Below are 25615 nucleotides of genomic sequence, written 5' to 3' on the forward strand. Positions count from 1 at the left end.
GCTTCATCGGTCATGCTGTGCAGGCCTTGTCCTGGCACGGAAGTGACTTCGTGTTGATGACCGTCCCCAGAACCGTGAGCGTCCGCAGCCAGGACCTGAAGCACAGGCTGGTGGTGGCGCGGGCACCCAACAGGATCAGCCCAAGGAAACCCCACAAACCGCAGGCACACGCTGCACGTTCCGCCTCTTGCAACGGGTCCTTGCTTCCCCCAGGAACCCTGGAATTTACTCTAAGTCTTTGCAAAGGGTGTCACCCAGCGGTGAGGGCTCCCGAAGCGCACAAATCTCTCCAAGATGCTGTTTGTCCGGCTGGACATCAGCCGTGAGAAACACACCTCAGTCACACAGCCAGAGGCAAGGAGCCAGTCCTGAGCTACGAGCTGCAGATGGGGTGATGGGACGCGGGCGGCAGAAGGAAAGACTGTGTCAGCCGCTGGCTTTCCCGCCGCTCTGCCGCCCGCGTCTGGCGTCTGGCCGAGTCTGCCCGAGGGAGAGGCTGGCCCTCTGGCGTCGCCTTGGGCACACTCAGACACTGTCTCTCCTCTCCCTTTCTTTGCTTCTCTTCTTTCTTCCTAGCTTTCTCTTTGGCTGAGAGGGTCAGATTCAATGGTGTGTTCTTTCTTCAAACTTTCCAAACACACACAAAGGTTACAGCAAGCACGCAACAAATCCGCAAGGCTCTATCACTGGCCTTGGGCGTGACCTTGAGCCAGTTTTGTTAGTCTCTGTTTCCCACTCCTGTTCCCGCTGCCACCCATGTTTTCCTGGAGAGTTTCAAAGCAAATCCCACAATTTCAGTCTTAAATGGGGCATTTTTGTCTCTAAAAAGTAAGCATTTTTTAAAACCCTATCCAAAATACATTGTCATACTTCTCTAAGTTAACAACAATCCCTCAACATCACCTAATACGTAGTTTGTTTCAAAATTTCTCAAAAAATACCTCTCTTACTGTTGTTTTGTTCAGGCAGGCTCCACTCAAGGTCGCCACGGCACGTTTGGCTGACAAGTCTCTGAACCTCTTTCAACGTGTGACATTTCTGTCCCCGGGCCAGATGTCTGGCCGGCTCCACACCCCACAGTCTAGATCTTGCCGAATTGCATCCGCCCAGTTGTCAAATATTCAGAAATAACAGAAGTAAAACCAGTGAAATCACCAAAGTAGCAATTAGTAAAAGTTTATTGTGCACACACCCAAAACCGGGAGCACCAGACCAAGCAAGGCATGAGGCTCAGGGGAGCGCGGTCGTAAAGCAACTCATATGCCAAGAAGGCAGCGACTCTGCATTCCCGCCAGGGACTTATAATGCTAGAATGTTCTTGAATAAAGGGGATTGGTCAGTCATTACCTCATATCAGTTTGGGGGACAACTTAAGTTCCACTTATGATTTTCAGGGGCACCAGCAAGAAGTGACCCAGGCAACTGAGCCTCACTTGTTCTGCTAGATAAGCTAAATTGAGTTTGGCTTATATGACTAAACCGGTTCTGTCTGCTCAGGAAAACTTCACGTCTGGTTGCCATTTGTGTTTGATTTTTAAAGTGTAACGAACACATTCCTTCGACCCCCAAGTTTCTATAAACTGGTGTTTGGGTCCAGAGGCTTGTTTAGACTTGGGTTTGAATTTTTCAGCATGAATATTCAGAAGCGGTGCTGGCACCCTGATGCCTCCCACACCCCTGATGTCTGGTCACCCCAGTCTCGTGGGTCTGATAGTGATGGAGGCAGGGTGAGGTGTGGTCCGCCTGACCCACCCACCAGAATTCCCGGGCAGTCTCTTGGCTTTGACGTTCATTTCCTGCCCACACTCATGTCTTCATTACTGGCTGCAGATGGGGGTTTTCTGTTTTGACTGTTTGTTCTGCATCGATGAGCTAGAATTTCTCTGTGTAACTGTTTACTAAACTGAAATAGAGTTTGTAGAGGCAAGTGTATTTGAAAGTTGTGTATGTGAAATATACATGATGCCTTCTCTCTAGAAATTTTCAGAGTAATTGGGAACGTACAAGGAGACAGTAAGACGTTCTTCTGTTTTACTGTCATTCCACACACGGGGCTTCATGCACTTGCTTTGTTCCAAATACAGCTGTTCGTTGTCAGCTGTGCATCAGTCCTCCGTCTTCCCCGTGGGGCTCCTTCCCCGTAGGGCTCCTCTGTGACTCCTAGACACAGCCCCTTGGTCTTGGCAATGTCCTTATTTTTGGCCACAACACCAATGTCTCAGGATCATCTGGTACTGTGCCTGCCCCATTCCTCCAAGAGCCCCGTTCCCTTCAGTAAAAAGTTGCTTTTGGAGACAGTAGTCGGGACTGGAGGTGGGGAGTGCTGTGCGCGCTCATCAGGACCGCTTTGTCCTTGATTCTAGGTTCCTTCTCTGTGTGTGGTTTTTTCTAAAAGATCATGTTGGGAGATTATACTCGTTTTTACAAAACAAATGTAGAACTGTAGTACTTTTACTTAAGTCGGATTATAAAGCTGTCTTCCTTCCCTTCAGCTTGAAAATCTTGATTCCTACGGATCCTATGTAATCATTTATTCGATCTCCCTGTCTTTTCCTCCATGGATGGTTCGGACAACAGCATCAGTCTTAGTATTAAAAGTAAGAACCTATGACGAAGGAAAAGTTTGCCTCTGCGGTGCATGAAGAGGTATCAGCAAGAGTTTCCACCATGGGGACAAAATCAAGAGGAAGTAGTCTAAAGAGAGTTTGCCTGCTGTGAGGCGGCTCTGAGGCGGGAGGTCTGAAACGCGCTGTCTGAGGCATGTTCAAGGAGGAGACTCCGCAGTCGATGGCCGCGGCATCAGGGCGGTGGAAGGAAGCGACGGACGGACCTTTTGGCGGCTGTGACCTTCACGGAGTTTTACCCACGGTTTGTTCAAGCCTCCGGATTCTAGCGACTTCTTAGAGGTCCACGGTGCCTTCCTGGGGGCTTGGACCAAAGGGCGGCATGAGGAAGTGGAGATGAAAGGTGGTGGAGCTTTTCCAATTTCCCGCGCTTTTTTTCTGAGCTTCTAAAACTCAAAGGTACTTATCTGAGAGACCATCATCCTAAGAAGCATGGCAAAAAGTCAGGCCATCTGTCCTCTTGCTTCTTAGAATCTCTGGAAAATGCTGTGTATTTCCCTTCCTGCTCACTTATGTCTGATCTTAGGGGGATTCTGTTTCACTGTGTGCCTGGGTCTCATGTAGGGGGATGGGGACTTCATGACCCCAAACCCAGTCACCTTTAGATTGAACAACCCTCAAGTTGTTTCACAGTTAAGTTGCAAAGGATATATTTTTCTAAGTGTGTTACTTCATAATGCAATGGTGAGAACCTCATTTTAAGCACCGCCTACTCCTCTGACAAGATATTAATTCAGTATTTTATTTTTTAAAAAAGGTATTACCTACTTATTTTTGAAAGTGAGAGAGCCCATGCATGAGAAGGGGGAGGGGCAGAGGGAGAGGGAACAGCAGGCTCCCCACTGAGTAGGGAGCCTGACACAGGGCTCCATCCCATGACCCCAGGATCATGACCTGAGCCCAAGGGAGACGCTTAACTGACTGAGCCACCCAGGCGTCCCAGGATGTACATTTTCAAAAAAAGGATATCTTTAGCAAACATGGGGCTGGAATCTATGAGTTCGTTTCTCCCCCATTGTTTCTATACCCTTAAAAAATTCCCCTTTGTATGGACATTGGGGAGGATATGTGCTAGGGTGAGTGCTGTGAAGGGTGTAAGCCTGACGATTCCCAGACCTGTACCCCTGGGGCAAATAATACATTATATGTTAATAAAAAAAAAAATTCCCCCTTTGGAGGTTGAAGCAAGAGAAGAGGTAGAGCCCAGCATCACAAAGAAACAGCAGCTGAGGCTGGGAGAGTCATATACTCGGGCTCAGAGTTGGCCCAGTGGAACTGCTCGGCACCAGGGTCACGGGTGGAGCGGGCTGTGCCTGAGCACGGCTGACTCATCGTGCACAAGAGCCCAGAGCCAGGGCATTAACCCACGGTCTGGTCGGGAGCCACAGACCCCTAGGTCCAGGTGAAACTGCTTCTCAGGGAGACAACCATGACTCAGGGCAGGGCACCCAAAAAATAAAAGTCCCACAGGAAATAAACTCACACACAAGAATTAAGAAACATATCAGAAAGTTCAGCGTGATGAAACAGTCAGATGACCCGGGTCTGCTGCATACAGTTCACGGGCTGCATGGCATTCCCATCAGCCACGGTCAGGATGTGGAAACCTAGAGAGGAATCTAGAGCCACCTGAAAAAGATATTAAATTATCGCAGTGATAGTAGAGAACACGGCATCCATGGACAAGAACATTCAAAATAAATGGGGTGCCTGGGTGGCTCAGTGGGTTAAGCCTCTGCCTTCGGCTCAGGCCATGATCTCAGGGTCCTGGGACTGAGTCCCGCGTCGGGCTCTCTGCTCGGTAGGGAGCCTGCTCCCCCTCCCCCCCGCCTGCCTCTCTGCCTGCTTGTGATCTCTCTCTCTGTCAAATAAATAAGTAAATAAAATCTTAAAAAAAAAAAAAAAAGAACATTCAAAATAAAAACACGGGCAAAAGAGTTGGGGCACCTGGGTGGCTGAGTCGGTTGGGCAGCTGCCTTTGACTTGGGTCATGATCCCAGGGTCCTGGGCTTGGGCCCTGCATAGGGCTCCTTGCTCAGTGGGGAGCCTGCTTCCCCCTCTGCCTGCTGCTTCCCCTATATGTGCTCTCTCTGTCAAATAAACAAATAAAATCTTAAAAAACAAACAAACAAAACCCCCCAAAAAACACAGGCAAAAGAGTTGAGGAGTATGGAAAAACTCAGTCATCTTAATAACTAAAGGTCCCTGAATATGGAATAAATAGAGAATATATCCAGCAACAGAGAGATTTAGTATTAGGAAAACAAAACAAAAAACTGAGAAAATCTCCCAAAACAGAGCAGAGATGAAGAAAAAAAAAATCAAAAAAAAAAAAGGAGATCTGATATATATTTAAAGAAATGTCTGAAGGAAAGAATCAAGTTGTATTAGGGTTCTCCAGACAAACAGAACTAGTGGAAGATGGATGGACAGACAGACTAGACAGGCAGATCGATGCGGACATAGAGGAAATTTATCGTGGGAGTTGGTCCACACAATGATGGAGCCAGGAAGTCCCATGCCTGACTTCTGTGCTGCAAAACCAGGAGAACAGTGCTGCGAGTCGGGGTCCGAAGGCCTGAGAACCAGGGGAGCTGATGGTGTACATCCCATGTGGGGGCAGGAGACCACGGGGTCCGAGCTCCAGCAGTGAGGCAGAGAAAACAGGCACATTCCTTCTCCTCCACCTCTTCTCCTCTTCAAGCCTTCAACAGTTTGGATGAGGCCCACCCTGGGGAGATCAACCCCTTCCCAGAGTCCCCTGATTCGAATGTTCCTCCCGCTGCCCACTGCATCCCCACAGACACACCCAGAAACACGCCAGGTGTCAGCCAGGCTCCCCAACCCCACCCGTCACGCTGATACATGGAATCAACATCACCAAAGTGAATGCTAAAGAGGATATAATGGAAGAAACGAAAGCTGGGATTTTCCAAGACCAAAGGTCAAGAGTCCACAGATTTAAAAATGACACCTAAGGCTAGATGAGTAATGACAGTAATAGTAAGTTCCCAACCAGATCCATCACACTCAAACTCCAAACTCCAGCAACAGAATACAGAGAAGAATCTTCGAAAGTACCTGGCGAGGAGAAAAACCACAACGAAAAGAAAGCAGATCCTTTGTCGCCCATGGAAGAGAGAAGGGAAAATGCAAAGCTGCCCACAGAGAGGAAGGCTGGACGGCGCAGCCGCTCCCACCGGCGTGTCTTAGGAAGATAAACAGTTAGCATCAACCCCAGTCCTGGGAAATTACCCAGGAGAGACGAAAAAGTGTGTTCACGCAAAATCTTTTACACACACCATCACAGGAGCCCTTTTTATTACCATCAAGAACCGGAAACAACCCAAACGTCCTTCAGCAGGTGAACAGATAAACCAGAAAGGACCCACAAGACAGAATGTAACTCAGCATTAGGTAAGAATGAACTTCAATCCACGTAAAGATACCAGGGAACCTCTGAGGTGTCTTGCTGGATGAAAGAAGCCCATCTCACGAGGTCACACACCAGACAAGCCTCTTATTCACGTATAGGACACAAAATCACAGAACTAGATTCTGTGTCCTGATTGCGCTGGTGTTTACCTGTAACAGAACTACACACCCTGAACAAGTCAAAAGGAAACTTAAAACTTAAGAAATTAAAAAACCTGATGTATCCTATGGCTGACGTGACTTAAAATCAGTGAACAGTAACTTCCTGAATGCTGATGGCCAACGGATCCCCAAGTGTCTGGGCAGAAAGGGGTGGTTTTCTGAAAATTGTGTTTTCTTACAGATTCCACCACTGTAGAACGTGCTGTAGACAAATATTTCTCACGTCCTCCAAAGCTCTCCAATAGATATGGCAATCGCAGGTGATGTTTTTTAAAGTTACTATGACATGATAACAAAGGAATGCCCTTCTCGGCAACCGCCTGAGACCATCATCACCGAACACTCGACTTAGTGATAGGGAAGTCTGCTTAGGCACACTGAAAGCTATGGAAGTGTCTTTAAACACAGAAACCAAGGATCTGAAAGATGAACTCCGGGCCTGAATCACAGATGGACGCAGAGCAGACCTGCGCACGCCTGGGGACCAGCCATACAAGCTCAGCCCGAGGTGTTGCTGTGACGGCCGACGTGGGCAAAGCCAGAAGAAACCCTGAACGAACTGGGGTGTTTACAGGACGCTGTGTCTTCTGTCTGTTTTCGCCCGAGCTGAAGGCACTTCTCACCCACCCTCTCCGCGGCAGGGTGGGGCCCAGGGCCTTTCTCCCCTGGCTTCACACCTTTCTCCAGAAGGGGCTGGTCTGGAGCCAAAACTCCCAGCCAGTCACTGAGGGCTTAATCCCTCGTTCCGTCCTGTCTGGGATCAGTACGTCTATGGCACAAAATCTCCTAACTGCCGTGTCTGTCTGGTTTAGAAAATGAGTCTGTTCCTTTCCGAGAGCCTGTTTGTTCCTGCCCATTGCGTGCTCTGCCCTGGCATCAACTCAGCTCCTTGGGGACCAGCCGTGCCCCTCCGGGAAGGGCCCCTGATGGAGCAGAGTCATTCCGAGTCCAAGGATTAGCCATGGCCCTGTGCCCTCACTCTATCTGCTAAGAGACACTCACAGAACCTGGGAGGAGGAAGCTACTTCAGGAGAAATTGTCTCTGTAGGCCGACCACCTTGTTCCCTGTCGGGTATCGCCAGGGTGGCTGGGCTGAAGACGACTGATGTGTGCCAAGGAAAGAGGGTGGCCGGTCCACCCTAGCCAGCCTGCTCCTCAGAGGGACTGGAAGCCTGTTTCCTCATCGCATGGGTAAGAAGCTCAGGTCTGAGGAGGGGAGATGATTTGCAAGTCAAGGAGCTGCCACAGCTCAGCCCAGCACAGGACTGGCCGTGGTGACCCCAGGCCTGAGGGCTGCACAGGCTCCCTCTGGGGGCAGCAGCCCTCGCCTCACTCTCAGGGCCTCCCCTGGCTTGCTCTGGGTCCTGCCCAGAGTTGAAATCATGTGGGCTTATTCCCAGTACACACACACACACACACACATATATACATACACATACACACATACACACATACACACACACACACACACACACACGAACACACATAGCAGCATACTGAAGCTCACAGCAGGAGGCCAGAGCTGGCAATGGCAGAGAAGGGGGAGCAGGGGCGGGGCACAGTGATGAGACCGGGCCCCCTCTGAGCCAGACACAGTCCTGAACCCAAATACTCTCCCAACGGACACGGACACGCTCTGACTGATAGCAGCCAGCTGAGGCAGAGGCCACTTTGCCTAGTAGCTCCTACGACAGAGCCGAGAAGAAAGTCTGCTTCCCTGGGTCACAACTCGGATCTCAACTAGTATCAAAAGTCTGAGATTATTCCCTGCACAGTCTCAGACCACAATGCTTTGAAACTGGAACTCAATCACAAGAAAAAATCTGGAAGAAATTCAAACACTTGGAAGCTAAAATCATCCTTTTGAAGAATGTTTGGGTCAACCAGGAAATCAAAGAAGAACTTTCTGAACAAGTTCAAGAACAATTCATGGAAACCAATGAGAACGAAAACATATTGGTCCAAAACCTATGGCATACTACAAAGGCAGTCCTACGGGGGGAAATACATAGCCTTCCAAGCCTCACCCAAAAAAATGGAAAAATCCTGAATTCACCAACTAACATCACACCTTAAAGAACCGGAGAAAAAAACAACAAATGAAGCCAAACCTATGCAGGAGAAGAGAAATAGAATCAATGAATTAGAAACCAGAAATATAGTAGAGCAGATTAATGAAACTAGAAGCTGGTTCTTTGAAAGAATTAATATGATCGATAAATCACTGGCCACACTTACCCAAAAGAATACAGAAAACACCAAAATTAATAAAATTATGAATGAAAGGAAAGAGGTCATGACTAACACCAAGAAAAAACATATTAAAAAAAAACATAGCAACACTCATCAGAAATTATTATCAACAGTAGTACGCCAATAAGTTAAGCAACCTGGAAAAAATGGGTGCCTTCCTGGAAACTGAAACAGGAAGAAACTGACAACCTGAATAGATCAATGCCCAGTAATGAGACCGAAGCAGTGATCTAAAACCTCCCAGAAAACAAGAGTCTAGGGCCCGATGGAGTCCCTGGGGAACAGTCAGAGAGGAAATAATACCTCTTCTCCTGAAGATATTTCCAAAAACAGAGACAGAAGGAAAGCTTCCAGACTCTTTCTATGAGGCCAGCGTTTCTTTGATCCCCAAACCAGGGAGAGACCCCATCAAAAAGGAGAATTTCAGACCAATATCCCTGATGAATATGGATGCCAAGATTCTCAATAAGATCCTAGCTAGCAGGATCCAACAGTACATGAAAAGGATTATCCATAATGACCAGGTGGGTTTTATCCCTGGGATGCAAGGGTGGTTCAGCATTCGCAAATCAATGTGATGGAACACATGAATAAGAGGAGAGAAAAGAACCATATGGTCCTCTCAATTGATGCGGAAAAAGCATTTGACAAAATACAGCATCCGTTCCTGATTAAAACTCTTCAGAGTGTAGGGATAGAGGTAACATTCCTCAATTTCATAAAAACCATCTATGAGAAGCCCACAGGGAATACCATTCTCAATGGGGGAAAACTGGGAGCCTTTCCCATAAGATCAAGAACATGACAAGGATGCCCACTCTCGCCACTATTGTTCAACATAGTACTAGAAGTCCTAGCAACAGCGACCAGACAACAAAAAGAAATAAAATGTATTCAAATTGGCAAAGAAGTCAAACTCTCTCTCTTTGCAGATGACATGGTAACTTATGTGGAAAAGCTAAAAGACTCCACCCCGAAACTACTAGAACTCATACAGCAATTCAGTAATGTGGCAGGATACAAAATCAATGCACAGAAATCAGTTGCTTTCTTAAACACTAACGCCGTAACTGTAGAAAGAAAAATTAGGGAATTGGTTCTATTTACAATAGCACCAAAAACCATAAGATATCTTGGAATAAACCTAACCAAACAGGTGAAGGATCTATACTCTAGAAACTGCTGAACACTCATGAAAGAAACTGAAGAAGACAAAAAGATGGAAAAACATTCCATGCTCATGGACCGGAAGAATAAATATTGTTAAAATGTCTATACTGCCCAGAACAATCTATATTTTCAACGCCATCCTGATCAAAATACCAATGGCATTTTCCAAAATGCTGGGACAAACAATCCTAAAATTTGTATGGAGCCAGAAAAGACCCTAAATCACCAAGGAAATGTTGAAAAAGAAAAACAAAGCTGGGGGCATCACATTGCCTGATTTCAAGCTATATCACAAAACTGTGATCGGGACTCCTGGGTGGCTCAGTGGGTTAAGCCTCTGCCTTTGGCTCAGGTCCTGATCTCAGGGTCCTGGGATCGAGCCCCACATCAGGCTCTCTGCTCAGCAGGGAGCCTACCTCCCCCTCTCTCTCTCTGCCTGCTTGTGATCTCTCTGTCAAATAAATAAATAAAATCTTAAAAAAACAAAAACAAAAAACCAAGCTGTGATCACCAAGACAGCATGGTATTGACACAAAAACAGACACATAGACCAATGGAACAGAATAGAGAACCCAGATAAGGACCCTCAACTCTATGGTCAAATAATCTTTGACAAAGCAGGAAAAAATATCCAGCAGAAAAAAGACAGTCTCTTCAATAAATGGTGCTGAGAAAATTGGACAGCTATGTGTAGAAGAATGAAACTCAACCATTCACTTACACCACACACAAAGATAAACTCAAAATGGATAAAAGACCTCAACGTGAGACAGGAATCCACCAAAATTCTTGAGGAGAACATAGGCAGTAATCTCTTTGACATCGGCCACAGCAACTTCTTTCAAGACATGTCTCCAAAGGCAAGGGGGAAAAAAGCGAAAATGAACTTTTGCGACTTCATCAAGATCAAAAGCTTCTGCACAGCAAAGGAAACAGTCAACAAAACAAAGAGGCAACCCACGGGATGGGAGAAGATATTCACAAATGATGCTACAGATAAAGGGCTGATATCCAAGATCTATAAAGAACTTCTCAGACTCAACACCCAAAAAACAAATAATGAAGTAAAAAAATAGGCAGAAGATATGAACAGATAGTTTGCCAAAGAAGACATACAAATGGCCAACAGACACATGAAAAAAGAGTTTATCATCATTAGTCATCGGAGAGATTCAAATCAAAACCACATTGAGATATCACCTTACACCAGTTACAATGGCAACAACTGACAAGGCAAGAAACAACATGTGTTGGAGAGGATGTGGAAAAAGGGGAGCCCTCTTACACTGTTGGTGGGAATGCGAGGTAGTACAGCCACTTTGGAAAATAGTGTGGAGGTTCCTCAAAAAGTTAAAACTAGAACCACCCTATGACCCAGCAATCACACTACTGCATATTTACCCCAAAGATACAGATGTAGTGAAAAGAAGGGCACCCCAATGTTCATAGCAGCAATGGCCACAATAGCCAAACTGTGGAAAGAACCAAGATGCCCTTCAACAGACAAATGGATGTGGTCCATATACACAATGGAATATCATCACTCAGCCATCAGAAAGGATGAATACCCAACTTTTGCCTCAACATGGACGGAGATGATGCTGAGTGAAGAAGGTCAAGCAGAGAGAGTCAATTATCATCTGGTTTCACTTATTTGTGGAGCATAAGGAATAACGTGGAGGACATTTGGAGAAGGAAGGGGAAAGTGAAGGGAGGGAATTCGAGGGGGAGACGAACCATGAGAAACTATGGACTCCGGGAAACAAACTGAGGGTTTTAGAGGGGAGAGGGGTGGGGGGATGGGTTGGCCCAGTGATGGGTATTAAGGAGGGCACCTATTGCATGGAGCACTGGGTGTTATACGTAAACAATGAATCATGAAATAATAATAATGATAATAAGATAGTCTGCTTCCTCCAAGTTGTTCTCTTCTGAGGCTGTTTCCCCAAGGCCCTGGCTGGGACGTTGTCCGAGCACGGACCATGCCGACAGATGGAAGGCAGCAGCTCTGTGAGGTGCTGGAAGTGGGCTCTGTGTGTGGACAGAGAGCACCCAGAGGGGTCGGCGTGAGGTGGGACTCAGGCAGCCGTCAATAGAGGCCTGTCAGGCACAGTCCCTGGTCCCCCCTCCACCCCACAGGGTGACAGCCACAGCCTGTTAATGAGGATTTCAGCCAGAAAGGAGTGCACTACAGCCTGCAACCCACGCGACCACAGGGTGTTTCTGACAAAACCTGTGCTCTTGTAACCAGGGTGCCCAGGAAAGTTCACAGATTTCATTAATCACAACCCATGAAAACAACCAGTTTGGTTTCTCTTTTGCCTTTTCTGTGTTTGTAGTGAGTAGACGCGAGATGAGGTCCCTGGACCACACTGCACTGAAATGGGCCACTGGATCCATGAGGGAGAGAATGTCCACATGGTACGTGGCCCCCAGCCTGGGAGCACACAGACTGTGCTACTGTCGCCCCTTACAAGCACAGGACCCCTGTCAGCCGAGCTGGGAGTAGGGGAATCACGGGAGCATGTGGGACACTCCGCAGAAGCCCGGGGAACTGGGAGCAGAAACGTCGTGGGAGCCAGGGCAGGAACCACGTGCTTCTGGACCAGGTGGACCCCAACCCTCTTCCTCTGCACTAGTCCCCTGGGTGCAGAATCCCAGGGGTGGGTCAGACTGGTCCCTGTCATGGCTCATGCCTACCGCTGATCATTCTGCTGCAAGGACCCAATGGCTTCTCACGTGGGAGAGCACAGCATTGAGATGTGCAGTCGCACCAGGACATACCCTGAGGAGGAGAGGAATTCCCCCAATGGAAGCCCGGATCCAGGACACTGAGCAGGATCAGGGCAATCCCGACAAACCAAACCAGACTAGCCCTGTCCACGATGCCATCAGTACGGCAGTCGACAGAGCTGCCAGACCCTCCGGCGACATCTGTACCACCAACCTCAGGCCCTCCGCCCTCAGACCATCCCTCGGAGGATGTCTATGCCAACCTTGGCTCTCCGCCCTCAGACCATCTGTCGGAGGATGCCTACACCAACCTGGGGCTCTCTGGCCTCAGACCGTCCTTCAGAGGATGTCTAGACTAACCTAGTGCTTTCCGCCCTCAGACCATCCCTGAGAGGATGTCTAGACTAACCTGGGGCTCTCCACCCTCAAGCCTGTGACTCCATTCGCTTACACTGTCTGGTCTCAGACCTGCAGAAGGTCTTAGGGATTTCTAGTCCCAGCTCTGCGTGGGGCCCCGGTCAGGAAGGGCTGGCCAGACTGCGGGGACCCTGAGGCAGTAGGAGCAAGAGAGGCATGAGGAACAAACCCTCTGATTCAGGCACTGGAAGAACCCCTGGGACTGCGGCCTGGAGACCAGAAGGGAACGGGGGCCCCTCAGAAGAGAAGCTCCTGGTCCAGAAAGGAAGGGGTTCAGGGAAGACAGGGGGACAGTGAACAGGGAGATGGGGACCAGGTCTGGAGAAAGCCTGAGGGGGCGGCTGTAAGCGCAGGGGTGTGCAGACCAGGGGCTGTGCTCAAGGGCACAGGTGCTAACTGGGGGCGCCCGCGGGGGACTCGTGGGCCGGAGAGCGGTCACGCGGCCGATTCTGGCAGACATTTCTACACAGAAAATGTTATTCTGCAGTCCTCACAGAGCTTCCACTGCTTGTCTGCTTCCTCCTTATCGCTCTCAACGTTTAACACGCCTCCTTTCTCCTGCGGGTTTTGCAGATTAAGACCTAATTTTTTTTTTAAGATTTTATTTATTTATTTGACAGAGAGAGAGATCACAAGTAGGCAGAGAGGCAGGCAGAGAGAGAGGAAGGGAAGCAGGCTCCCTGCTGAGCAGAGAGCCCGATGCGGGGCTCGATCCCAGGACCCTGAGATCATGAGCTGAGCTGAAGGCAGCAGCTTAACCCACTGAGCCACCCAGGCGCCCCAGATTAAGACCTAAATTAAAGCTGCAGCCAAGGAACACGGGGCCACTTAGCACTTAACTGGACAGATTCCAAGTTTAGTAAACGTGCGAAGTGTTGGAAGGAAAGACCAGAATGGAGAAGAAAGGAGAAAAACAATCAGAGGGAAGAAGACATATTTTGAAGGAAATGGGGGACTTGCGTGTATTCTGAAGCTAAAATATCAGCAATAATTGGAGTAAAGAATAGTATTCTTTAAAAAAGTCTTTAATTTGTGGAGATTTAGGGTTAGACTCACAGCAGAAAGTACAGAGGTCTCCCCCGCACCCCAGTCCGCTCCCACCCCCACCCCCACCATCGCCAGCAGATGGTGCGTTTGTCACACTGGACAGACCCGCACGGACGCATCATATCACCCAGGTCCAGGGCGCGCGTCAGGGTCACGCACGGTGGCGGACGCTCCGTGTGTCTGGACAAGCGCGTCATGACGCGTATCCACCATTCTAGTGTCATAGTAGTTTCACTCCCCAAAATCCTCTGTGCTCACCCCTGGAAAGGACCCCTGTCCTGATCTCTTTACTGCCGCCATAGCTTTGCCTTTTCCAGCGTGTCTTATAGCTAAAGCCATACAGTACATGTCCTTTTCAGACTCTATCACTTAGTGACATGCACTAAAGTGTCCTTATGTCTTCTCACAGCTCGAGAGCTCATTTCTTCAGAGTGCTGAGTGACAGTCCCTTGTCTGGAGGCACCATGGTTCATTTACTCTTCCACCTGCTGAGGAGGACTCGGTCGCGTCCAAACCTTGGCAATTATGAACAAAGCTGCTATTGACACTCATATGCAGGCTTCTGTGTGGATATAAATTTTCAGCTCTGTTGACTAACTACCAAGGAGTATGACTGCCGGATCCTATGGTAAGTGGAGGCTTAGTTTTGTAAGAAACAGACTCTCTTCCACCCCGGCGGCACCGGCCTGCATGCCCACCATCAGCGACGGCGAGCTCCTGGGGCTCCACGTGCTGTCCCGGGTTCGGTGTTGTCAGTGTCCGCACCTGCCCATTCTGACAGGTGTGAAGAGCTGGCCTATTTTTAGCAATAGGATCACAACATTGCAAGTGTGGGCACGATAGTAATTATTTTAACCTCTAATCCATCTTTATGATTAAATATCCAGAAATACCTAGTTGAGTGGAAGGACGTCATTATAAAACCAAGAGTGACTTGTGCAGATTTGAGAGAGAAAATCATCCACCATACAGCAATCAGCACTCTTATCACATGGAAATGAAACATTACCAAAAAAGATGTTATCTTTTTTTTAAAAACTCAAAATGCAATTTTAAGTATCTTCTTGGTGCCAACTTCCCTTTAATACATCATGCATCACCACAGTCCTCAACTAAAGTGAGAGGTAAAAAAAAAAAAAAAAATCAGATATAAACTGATAAGAACAGGTGCTGCATTTGACCTTAGCCAAAAGGCCAAGAAGTGACAGCTCATACAATTTAGAGTAAGGCTTGGGGTGCCTGCATGGCTCAGTGGGTTAAAGCCTCTGCCTTCGGCTCCGGTCATGATCTCAGGGTCCTGGGATCGAGCCCCGCATCGGACTCTCTGCTCAGCAGGGAGCCTGCTTCCTCCTCTCTCTCTGCCTGCCTCTCTGCCTACTTGTGGTCTCTGTCTGTCAAATAAATAAATAGAATCTTAAAAAAAAAAAAAAACAATTTAGAGTAAGGCTTTTTAGGGATGTTAGAGAGTTAGAAATATAGGAAAACAGGATATTATGATAAACTCACCAGAGATTCCTTTGATTCAGTCAGGAGAAAGCACCAGTGATTCCAGGACCAACGGAAGAAGTCTTCACTGATCCATTTATGAGGACAAGATGGGGCTCAATTTGGAAAAGAGGCTCTGGTGGGAAGCCCTGGCAACCCTCTGGGCCCCAGTTTCTTCCTCTGGAACAAAAAAGAGGTGACTAAAGTTGATACGATAGTCATTCACTTCGCTTTCTTGTTAGATAAATATTTAATAACTTATTATCTAAAACCAGGTATGACATTATTAAAGTACTTGAGACAAAGAGAAATGGTCAGTCCTGCCTCAAGGCCCGCTAAAGGACACAGTAGGGCTGGCCGTGGGGAAGGAGGGTGCAGTAGCCCTGAGGTCACTCCCGTACTGTGTGGCCAGAGGAGGGAAACTAGAGGTCCCTCAAGATACCCCATCGGGCTCCTGGTGTGATCGCTCCAGGCTTCAGGCTTGCTTCTTAGCCTAGAGTCCCTGCCATTTGGAAAGTCCCTAAAACATAAATATTCTGGTATCTTGACATGGTTATTTCAGAGATAGTCTGGATGCTAACAATTTTTTTAAATTGTTTTGTGTGTGTGTGTGTTTTTTTTTAAACATAATCAGAACTCTGTCTTAGTATTGCCAATCACTTTGGAAAAGTTGTGGCAAATTTGGTACTTTTCTTACAAAATCATGCACGCTTTGTGAAAACCTTCCTTCCATCATGATCTGCTTAGAGGGTCCTGGGAGAACACATCAATACAAGCACTGTTAAAAAAAAATTAAATGAATCACATTACTGTCCTCAAAAAATTAAATGAATCACATTACTGTCCTCCATAACCCCAACCCCCATTAACAATAATTGGAATTGTTCCGAAATGTTTCTACTCCTACATGATGATGAAATTTTGAAGAAGTAATTTTATGGCACTTAAACGTGATCAATAAATTCTGGTCAATATCCTTGAAGGCGAGTTTGCCCAATATGGCGGCCATGTCATAGGGCACCAAATGTCACTGGATCAGTGGGGGCTGCATCCACCTCATCTTTGTGACAACAATTGATTCCTCAGTGAAGTAAATCAAGGCAAAATCACTTGCCAACGACACATAGAGGGGGTTTTTTGTTTATGTTTTTATCTAGTCGTTTTCTGATCCTGAAGCTTCAATTTCTGAAGACATGAATTTTGTCTATTAAAAACACCCATAAATTTTAGATCTAGCTTAAGGTAAAAGTTTTTACATTACAGCATGTAACTGGGTCTAATCTATTTCATTACTTTCTTCACTTAAGGGAAAAGCCAGAGGATTTATGAGATCTACCTAAGAGATTAACCAGATACTCCCTCTTCAGTCTCTGATGTGTACAAGAGAGATCTGTAACTCCCATCTGGTTACAATAAGAATAAAAATTTAAAACCTGAGGTTTTACCATTACTTTAAAGAATCAAATTTTTTATTTGAAATAAGAAAACTGAAAGCCAATTTAGGGAGGAAGTCTAATGTCCCCCAGAGCAAATGTGGGTTTCTTTCAGTTTGGGAATAATAATAAACTGTGGTATCTGAAAGACAAAATGCTTTCTTCTTTCAGAGAGAACATGACCATGACCATGACGGAGTGCCTCTCAGCTCAGGCCTGCCGTCCTGCCCTGGCACCTGGAAGTTATATCTCACACAGCCGCCACTGGTTTTCTTTAAGCTTCAATTCTGAAACAGGTTTGGAAGTCTACATATGAACACAATACATTCTGCTTGCTTAAGAGAAATTCCCGTGATCACAGGATAATGTTTCTGGATGAGGCTGTGTCCTTGGCCAGCTTCCCATTTCATAGACTTCCTTATGCTGAGATGCTTAGTCCAGGCTCATTAACTACTTTATTCATCCTGGAGTACAAGTGACCAAAACTAGTTTAAATTATTACCTCTCTCAAGGAGGTTCACAAATTGACGAGGGGGAAATCATTTGTTCTTTAAAAGTATTTGAGAACCTATCATAAATATTAGACTGGGCCAGTTTTAAAAATCTGTATACTGCAGAACACAAGTTCTGTGAGATGATATGCAAAATATTAGAAGAAAATTAAAATTTTTTTGCAAGGTCAAACAATGAGACAGGTTACAAGGAGAGTAAAAGACTTTTTATCTCGGAACCTCTCAGACTCCTCCTTCACCTGTCCTCCAACCTGACCTCCTCAGTCTCAGCCATCAGGTATGCAGAGTGGGAATGTCACTGTTCAACTAAAGACCAGAAGATGAAAATCTAATGGCCAAAAATCACCAATACTATCACAGTTTCCCACATCCATGTGGTAGCAGTCCTGTAATAAAAACCGTAACAATGGAGGGTAAAAATAATGAATTAAAAAGAAATTGACATAGGTCTTCAGACTGAAACAGCTATACCCTTAGCCACCTCACCATGAGATTTCCAAATACCAAGACTCAAGGGTGGTGTGCAGAGCACTCCTTAGTCAGGAGACATTGCACAAAGGCTTTAAGGAAAAGAGAGAGCACACTGGGAGGACATTTGGGAACAGAGCACTCCAGGCGTGGGACCAGCTGTGGTGTAGCCCCATGTGGGACACCACTTGGCACAATTGAGGAAGTATGAAAATTGTCCAAGTATAATGAAGTAATGTTTCAAATCAGTGCAGAGAGAATGAACAATCCAATAAGTGGTTTTGGAACAAACAAATATCTCTTTGGAAAATATATATAATCTTATATTCCTAGGGCACACCACACACACACACACACACACACACACGCACAAATATAAATTCTGGATAAACTAGCAAATTATATGTAGTGACTCTCAGTTAAAGATAGTAAATCAAGCACCTCCGTTTACACTTGTCCTTTCCAGAAACCTCAGTAAAAACATGTGAAGGGATTTTTGAAGACACAAAACTACAAAGAGAAGAGAAAAAGACACAACAACACATTTGCAGATGCTAGAAAGCAGCGTTGAGTAGAAACTGACTTAGCAGGGGACGCCTGGGTGGCTCAGTTGGTTAAGCAGCTGCCTTCGGCTCAGGTCACGATCCCAGCGTTCTGGGATCGAGTCCCACATCGGACTCCTTGCTCAGCAGGGAGCCTGCTTCTCCCTCTGCCTCTGCCTGCCATTCTGTCTGCCTGTGCTCTCTCTCTCCCCCTCTCTCTCTCTGATAAATAAATAAAATCTTAAAAAAAAAAAAAAAAGAAAGAAAAGAAACTGACTTAGCAGAACATGGAAAGCCAAATCATAAGAGAGCAGTGGGGAAGTCCAAGAGAAAAGACAGTGCAAAATCCCCAAAGTCTCAGAAATTGGGAAGCTCCTGGCCCTCGGAAGGAAAGGAAAGTGGGCTAGGAATTAGAAGATGGTTTAAAATCTGTTTAAGAAGCAGGGGACGCTCATCCTACCCATTGTTCCTCATAGGGGGGCCTCCTCCTCACCCTGTCTAATGGAAAGCTGGAGATTTGTTCTATGGAGAGGCCAAGCAAAACATGTCCACGTAGGGGGACCCCCAACTGGCTGACTTGGGACGCTTGCTCTTCTTCCCCAATGTGGCCCCAGGACTCAGTCTCCAGGAACAAGTCTGGAAGTGTGTCTTTGGTGAATCTGAACCAAGCCAAGAGAAAGGGTCTCAATACATTAGAAACAGGGACTTTCCCACCCCAGACAGCTCATCCCCCATCTTAGCACAGTGAAACCCACTGGATTCACACATCAGCAGACAGCTAAGAGTCACAGACACTGAAACAAGCCCACTAGGTGACTGACAGGGATGGGAGCAGACAGGAAGGGGCACCTGGAAGGTGCAGAGGTTACACATGGGAAGAAAACTAAAAAGTCATTAGTATCCTCAGAGGACGAGAGGAAATATTATACTTTAGGGGAAATCACTAGCCAAAGAATAGCTGGAGAACCATAAATTTAAAATAGGATATCAGAAAAGTCACACTGGATGGATGTATTTGACAATGCTAACATTAAGGACGTATGTTCACAAAAGCACATCATCACAGGAGCAAAAGGCAAGCCACAGAATAGCAGAAAATATTTTAAATCTTATCCCCAAAGAAATACTTGTATCCAGAACATATAGAGAACATCTATAAATAAGAAAAAAAAATTTTAAAAACAATAAAAAATTGGGCAAAGGTCTGGACAGTCACTTTATAAAAGAGAATATTCAAATGGGTACAAAAAGGAACGCAAGTCCAGGAAGAAACCACTTAAGACCACCATGATATACTACCTATCAGAGCAGCTACAGTGAGAAACAAACATACTCATATCCCAAGTATTGGTGGGAATGTAAAGCAATCAGAATGCTCACACACTGCTGCAGGAGTGTCAGTTGCCAAAACTGCTTTGGAAAACCAACTGGCAACATCTACTAATGTTGAATATACTCAATAATTCTACTCCTAGGCATATACCCAACTGAAATACACACATATGTTTACCAAAAGACACCAGCCGAGAATGATCACATTTATCTAACAACAGCAGAATGGACAAATAAACTGTGATATATTCATACAATAAAATACCATACAGAAATGAGAATGTACACAAGATAAATGAATTTCATAAACATAACGTTGAGTGAAAAAAGCCAGAAACAAAGAAATATAATTCTGTGTGATTCCATGTGTATGAAGTTTAAAACCAGGTAAAGATAATTCATAATGTTAGAAAAAGGGACAGTTGTTTCCCAAAGGAATGGTAGTGCCTGAGGAAGGCACAGTGACGACATCTGGTAATGTTCTCTTCTAGACCTGAGTGTTGGCTACATGAGTGTTTTCACTTTGTGAAAATTCACACAGCTGAGCACTTTTGATCTGTGCCGTTTGTTATGTTTAATATAAAGTTACTTTATAAAAACATACTAGAAAGGTGGAAGATGAAGATATGGCACACTCTCAGGAAGTACAAAACAATGACCATGATTGAAAATGGGGAGAAAGATAAAAAAACAAACAAAAAGAACCTACGGGACCAACTTCAGAAGGGCCAATTTCAAATAAAATTCACTGAGTCAGTGAATTGAGAAATGGTGGTGGGAGTAAGAATTAAATATTTTAAGAAAATAATCTTATAACTGAAGATTTGAGTTGCCAAATTGAAAAGATACACCCAAGTTTGGGTCACATTAAATGATAATAACCCCCCATCAAAGCACATCATTACTGATTTCTAGAACCCTGGGAACAAAAAGATGATTTTATAAGTTTCCATAGAGAAAAAGTAGGTCAAATACAAAGAATGGGAGTCAGACTAGCTTTGAAATTCTGAACAGCAACAGTGGAAGCTAAAAGACAATGGAGGAATGTCTTCGATACTCAGATGTTCATATATTCAGATTCAATGCCATTTTACTTTTTTTTTTAAGATTTTATTTATTTATTTGACAGAGAGAGATCACAAGTAGGCAGAGAGGCAGGCAGAGAGGCAGGCAGAGAGAGAGAAGGGGGAAAGCAGGCTCCCTGCTGAGCAGAGAGCCCGATGCGGGGCTCGATCCCAGGACCCTGAGACTATGACCCAAGCCGAAAGCAGAGGCTTTAACCCACTGAGCCACCCAGGCGCCCCTGCCATCTTACTTTTTTATACCCAGCTGAAGTATCAAATATGGAGATGGTTAAAGACATCTTTAGATGTAAGGGGCTCAAAAATTTTACTTCTCATTCCCTGTCTCAGGAAGCTGAGAGGATGTTCTTGGTCAAAATGGGGAAATAAAACTAGAAAGAATGTGATCTAACATTGTGAAACAGTAGGTTCCTAATAAGAGAGCGCTGAACAGAACCCCAGGATGATACAGACAGAAGATGGAGGATACCAGCCGGAAGCACATCTGCAGGATACCCAGCCCAACAAGAGGTCAGAGCTCAGGACGTATATTCAGGAGGATGATATTGTGCTGATGTATTTGAACACACCAAGAGCAGCTCTTCACAAATGGAGTAGAACTTGGAACTAAAAGCGGTAAATATATTTTTAAAATAAACAATCAGAGACTGTTGGTAATTCAGAAAAAAACCACAAGGTTGTTAGGGTTTGCAGGGTAGTGGTTGAGAGTGCAGAATATAGATCCAGAATGTTTGGGGTTCAAATTCTTCCATATAAAGGCTAACTTACTTTGAGCAAGTCACTTGGCATCCCTGTGTAAATTCAGGGTGGTTATAACAGTCTTGGAAGAGATTTGTGAAAACATCCTTAGAAGTATGCCCAGCCCAGAGAAAACACTGCGTTGAGTGGTAACGACCACCACTGTTACCACCAGCACCACCGTAATCATCGTGGTAAAGCTGGTAGCTCAGCTGGGAAGGGTGTGACAGGAATAGAAGCACTGAACGCTGAGATTTTTTTAAAGCTTCTACTCGACCAGATTGGAAGAAAGAGAGGACAGACATGGTGGGGGGGTCAGTGAAGGGGAAGAAGAAAACCATCATCTCCCACTTGGGGAGGTCTTAGATACTTCTTAAAACTAAAAAATAGGGCACCTGGGTGACTCAGTGGGTTAAGCCGCTGCCTTTGGCTCAGGTCATGGTCTCAGGGTCCTGGGATCGAGTCCCGCATCGGGCTCTCTGCTCAGCAGGGAGCCTGCTTCCCTTCCTCTCTCTCTGCCTGACTCTCTGCCTACTTGTGATCTCTGCCTGTCAAATAAATAAATAAAATCTTTAAAAAAAAAAAACTAAAAAATAAAGAAGCAGCAACATACATATGTTTGAGCTATGGAGGTGGGTATCAAAAGAATTAGCTAAGAGAGTTGCCAGAGTTGCTCTGTGAGAGCACAAAATGGGGGACTGTTATTCCTCATGACAATCTTCGTAAAGTATGTGCAGATATACTTTCACTTAAAAAAAAAAAACAAAAAAAAAAAACTAAGTTTTTCTTTGAAAAAGAAGTCTCCAGGACAGATTTTTCACTGGAGAATTCTACCCAATGTTTAAAGAATCAGTACCAATAATGCACAATCTCTTCCAGAAAACACAAGAGAGCATTTTCCCATTTCATTTTATGAGAACAGTCCTACACTGACCCCAAAACCAAAATAGTACAAAAAAGGGAAACTACACACCAATATCCCTCTGAACAGAGATGCAAAAATCCCCTGACTCTATTAGCAAATAGGATTCAGCAATATGTAAAAAGAATTGTATACCATAACTGAACAGGGTTTATGCCAGGGATGCAAATTAGTTCAATATTCGAAAGTCAGTCAATGTAATCCACCATACCAACAGGCTAAAGACAAAAGTTCACATGATCATATCAATGCAAAAAAGCATTTGAAAACCTCAGTATCAATTCATGATTTAAAAACAAAACAAAACAAAACAAAAAAACTTCCTCCAGAAAATAAGGCATGGGGAGGAAACTCCTCAACTTGAACCTGCCTGCAAAAAGCCCAGAGCTAGCATCCATGAAGATGGACAGTGAAGCTGGGATGTCTTCCCCTATGACTGGGCCCGGGACCAGGGTGCCCACAATCAACACTCGTATTCCACACAGCCCTGGAAGCTGTACCCAGAACACAAGGCAGGAAAGGAAATGAAAGGCAAACGGAATGGAGACTCGTATTTGCAGGAGTTGTATCCTCTAAAGCAGCCGTGAACACTGAGTTTGCAAACGCTGCTCCATTTCTCGAGGGGAAATGCAGGGTCGGGTTCCTGTGAGCCTCCACTCACAATATTTTCATCAAACAAATGTTTAATGAACTTTTAAAAAATTTTTTAAAATATTTATTTATTTATTTGACAGAGAGAGATCACAAGTAGACAGAGAGGCAGGCAGAGAGAGAGAGAGGGAACCAGGCCCCCTGCCGAGCAGAAGAGCCCGATGCGGGGCTCGATCCCAGGACCCTGAGATCATGACCTGAGCTGAAGGCAGACGCTTAACCCACTGAGCCACCCAGGCGTCCCTGTTTAGTGAACTTTTTAATAAAAGAACGCTTTTCTTAACATTTAGCGTGTGTTTAAATGTCTTCCCTGGCATCCCAATATGTACAACTTGTCCACCTGCGAGTTTAACGTTTTTATTTTTAACATTTTTATCACTTTTTAAAATGTGTGAGCCAGCTCTGCTGAGAAGAGTTTAACATCTTCCGGACCCTGGGTTATGTGACTGCCAGCTGCTTTGGCTTTCTTCACAGCCACACTATCCACCTCGCATTACTGATGGTCATCTCACAAATCCACAAATTTCGCTGCTTTTCTACCTCTTACAGAGTTTCTTCACGCAGTGGAGGGGTTATGTTAGCACCTTCCAGAGCAGCCTCACGAACAGTGTGGGGATTTCCTGCTCCTGTTCCAGGATATCCTGTATTGTTGATTCACTAACACGGAAATCGTGGCCAGTAGCACCACGTCACCGCTTCCTTGTGTGAGAAACACAGGACGCTATGTCCACACTATGCCTGAGACCATTTTAAACAGCAAAACCACCAACGAAAAGCACAGAAATGTGGACAGGGTGGCACCGCATGGAACGTGAAAGACACATTTGTTTACATGAAGGCAGAGCATTGCTTTGTTCAACATCAGCTGGGAGCGTGGGCATTCAGCAACTGAAATTTTTCACCACTCAGGGCATGCTTGCCAATGACCACGCAAGCACTGTGTGCATTGTTTTAGGGTTACAAGTAAATTTTAGTGAGTAGGTGAATCCCAAGTACGAATTCATGAATAATGACGATCAACCGTATTTAGTGACAAAGGACTGCTATCTAGAATACACAAAGAACTCTCAAAGTCAACAGTAAGAATATAAAGGATCTAATTAGAAAATGGGCAAAAGATGTGAAGAGAAATCTCACTGGAGAGGATGTGTGGGTGACAAATGAGGCACATGAAAAGATGTTCAGCATCACTAGCCACCAGGGAAATTAAAACCACAGACAGCTATCACTAGATAGCGACAGACACCTGCCAGAGCAGCTAACGTAAAAAATACTGCCAGGACCTCAGGCTGGAGCGGATGAGCACAGACCCTCGCACGCAGCTGGTGGAAGGCACGCTGATCCTGCCCATCGCGGACACTGTGGCACTCTCTGAAAGACTCAGCGCTCAGCCACCGGGCCACCCAGCAGCTGCGTTCCTGAGCACTTAACACAGAAAAATGAAAATTTAGGTCTGCAAAAACCTGCATATGACTGTCACGCTAACTTCCCTTGCGAGAGCCTGAATGACAAAATAGGAATGTCCCTCGGTAGGTGAGCCGTTCAGCCCGCTTCGGCTCATGCAGACCCGGCAACGCGGCTCGGCCACACGGGGAATCCGCTATTGTGCGCCCCGCTGCTTGGAGGGATCCCAGGGATCCTACGCTGACTGGAAAAGCCAATCTCAAAATGTCACATACATATGATCCCGCTACAGAACATTCCCAAACAGCATTATCTTAGAGCTGCTGAACACATTCGTGGTATAGGCGAGGAGGCGAGGGCTGGCCGGGACAGAGGGTTGGGGCAGCACAAGGGGCCACGTGGGGGGTGTCTCTGTGGGGATGATGCAGCTGGTGTCTTGCTGGTGGAGCCACAGGATCCTGCATGTGCTGAGGTGACCCAGAACCACACGCGTGCATTCCACCATCGCCAGCTTCCTCATTTTCATGGTGTACCACAGATTTACCAAATGTCACCACCGGGGGAAACCAGTGTAAAGTGTGCCCAAGCCTCTCTGTGTGATTTTTGCAATATCCTGTGAATCTATACTTATTTCAAGATATAACGTATCTAAAACTTTTGGGAGGCATGTCAAAGCATCTGCACACACGTTTGGAAGCCTTAAAACCACCACAAGCGCCACAGACGCCAAACCCGTTTGGTGACGACTGCATAGTGTCAGGGGCACCAGAAGGCCTTGAGAGAGGGGTGAGAAGAGCGTGGGGCTGGGATGGTGACATGGTGAGTCCGTGGGGCGCAGAGAGCGCCGTGTGCAGCCTGGGGAAGGGCCCGCAGCCACCGCGCCCACCTCACGCAGGGCTCTGGGCAACCAACTGATCTGGAAGAGCTGTGGGTTCATCTCAGCATGGCTTTGGGGGTCCGGCTCGGGGGCAGGACTCAGCGGCACAATCCTCCCTCCAGCTGGACGGGCCACGCGGTGGGGTCCAGCTGCGGGACAGGCTGGCCGAGAGGGAGCGGATAGTCCCCTTCACACACCCACGGAAAGGCAGGCAGCAGCAGGATCCTAGTCCCGGGCCCCATACGGCCTCCCCAGCGGCACGGGGCAGCCTCCACAGGTCAGCTCAGGGCTTTCTCTGATTACACAGCTCATGGGGGCCCATCCAGCA

At 46.2% G+C, this 25615-nt stretch overlaps 1 long non-coding RNA gene and 1 pseudogene across 2 annotated transcripts in view; both read right to left on the reverse strand.

Moving 5' to 3' along the window:
• Positions 1–25615, reverse strand: part of LOC131812738 (uncharacterized) — an 87759-nt gene that overhangs the window by 52979 nt on the left and 9165 nt on the right. For both annotated transcript variants that reach the window (XR_009346457.1, XR_009346456.1), the window contains exon 2: positions 15348–15506. This is a non-coding gene — a long non-coding RNA (uncharacterized LOC131812738). The remainder of the gene's footprint in view (positions 1–15347; positions 15507–25615) is intronic.
• Positions 14961–15047, reverse strand: LOC131813413 (U2 spliceosomal RNA; annotated as a pseudogene).

This window comes from Mustela lutreola, chromosome 12, assembly GCF_030435805.1.
Source record: "Mustela lutreola isolate mMusLut2 chromosome 12, mMusLut2.pri, whole genome shotgun sequence".
Lineage (NCBI taxonomy): Eukaryota > Metazoa > Chordata > Mammalia > Carnivora > Mustelidae > Mustela > Mustela lutreola.